The sequence below is a fragment of the Pristiophorus japonicus genome, chromosome 11, assembly GCF_044704955.1.
Source record: "Pristiophorus japonicus isolate sPriJap1 chromosome 11, sPriJap1.hap1, whole genome shotgun sequence".
In the NCBI taxonomy this organism is placed as follows: Eukaryota; Metazoa; Chordata; class Chondrichthyes; family Pristiophoridae; genus Pristiophorus; species Pristiophorus japonicus.
Window position 1 is genome coordinate 115,623,558 of NC_091987.1, and position 2,166 is coordinate 115,625,723.

The window sequence follows — 2,166 nt, forward strand, 5'->3', positions numbered from 1 at the left end:
CTGTTTCCAGTCCACTGTGGCCAAATCACTTCTCAACTTAGCAAAATTGGCTTTTCCCCAATTTGGGACTTTTATTCCTGGTCTATCCTTGTCCGTATCCATAACTACCTTGAATCTGACTGAATTATGGTCACTGGCACCCAAGTGCTCTCCCACTGATAACCCTTCCACCTACCCAGCTTCATTCCCCAAAACTAAATCCAAGATTTTGTAAAAGAAAATGAGGAAATGGTGGACATGTTGAATAATGACTTTGTGTCAGTATTTACAGTGGAGGAAGAGGATCGCACGCCGGAGATCCCAAGAAAACTAGTATTGAAGCAGGGCCAGGGACTCTTCCAAATTAACATAAGCAAAATAACAGTAATGAAGAAAATAATGGCACTAAAGAGTGACAAATCCCCAGGATCAGATGGTTTCTTTCCCAGGGTTTTAAAGGAAGTAGGTGCTCAACTATAATTTTCCAACATTCTCTCGATTTGGGAACTGCTCCTTTGATTGGAAAGTTGTGCATGTTGTTCCACTGTTTAAGAAAGGTAAGAGAGGAAAGCCAGGGAATTATAGACCAGTTAACCTAACATCTGTTGTCAGGAAATTACTTGGTGCCAGATTTGACAGGGCAATAGTGATACCTGCCCTCCTATATGGCTCAGAGATGTGGACTATATACAGTAGACACCTTAAAGCGATGGAGAAGTACCACCAGCGCTGTCTCCGCAAGATCCTGCAAATCCCCTGGGAGGATAGATGCACCAACGTCAGTGTTCTTGGTCAGGCCAACATTCCCAGCATCGAAGCACTAACCACACTTGATCAGCTCTGTTGAGCGGGCCACATCGTCTGCATTCCCGACACGATACTTCCAGAGCAAACACTCTACTCGGAACTCCTACAGGGCAAGCGAGCTCCAGGTTGGCAGAGGAAATGTTTCAAGTACACCCTCAAAGCCTCCTTGATAAAATGCAAGATCCCCACCAACACCTGGCCAAAGACCTCCCTAAGTGGAGGAAGAGCATCCAGGAGGGTGCTGAGCACCTCGAGTCTCGTTGCCGAGAGCATGCAGAAACCAAATGCAGACAGCCGAAGAAACGTGCGGAAAACCAGACTGCCCACCCACCCTTTCCTTCAACCACCTGTGTCACAGAGACTGTAATACCGTATTGGACTGTACAGTCACCTGAGAACTCACTTTTAGAGTGGAAGCAAGTCTTCTTTGATTTCGAGGGACTGCCTCTAATTATGATGATGATGATGATGACTAGAGTCTATAATTAAGGATGTGACTGAACCCCATGAAAGCGCCAGCATGGATTTGTGAAAGGTAGGTCATGCCTGACGAACCTGATTGAAATTTTAGAAGAGGTTACTAAAGGACTGGACAGGGGAATGTCTATTGATTTATATGGATTTCCAGAAGGTATTCGATAAAGTCCCTCATAAGAGATTGTTAGCTAAAGTTGAAACCCATGAAATTGAAGGCAAATTATTGACCTGGCTAGGAAATTGGCTGAGTGGCAGGAGACAGAGAATAGGGATAATGGTCAGGTACTCTAATTGGCAGGATATAACTAGTGGTGTCCCACAAGGATCTGTTTTGGGCCTCAACTATTCGCCGTATTTATTAACGACTTAGATGATGGTAGAAAGCCACATATCTAAGTTTGCCGATGACATAAAGATAGGTGGCATTGTAAGCAGTGTAGATGGAAACATAACATTACAAAGAGATATTAATAGATTAAGCAAATAGGCAAACTGTGGCAAATGGATTTTAATGTAGACAAATGTGAGGTCATCCACTTTGACCTAAAAAGGGGAGAACAGAGTACTTTTTAAAAGGTGAAAAGCTAACAACAGTGGAGGTCCAAAGTGACTTGGTGGTCCATGTAGATTTACCAGAATGAAACCTGGACTCCAAGAGATGAATTACAAAGTAAGATTACACAGACCCTGAAATTAGAAGATTAAGGGGTGATTTGATCAAAGTTTTCAAGATATTAAGGGGAACTCATAGGGTAGATAGAGAGAAAATATGTCCGCTGGTTGGGGAGTCTAGGACTAGGGGGAATAGTTTAGAAATTAGAGCCAGGCCATTCAGGGGTGAAGTTAAGAAACATCGTTACACACCATTACCTATGGTTTCCCCCAAGAATTTATTTTTGGCCC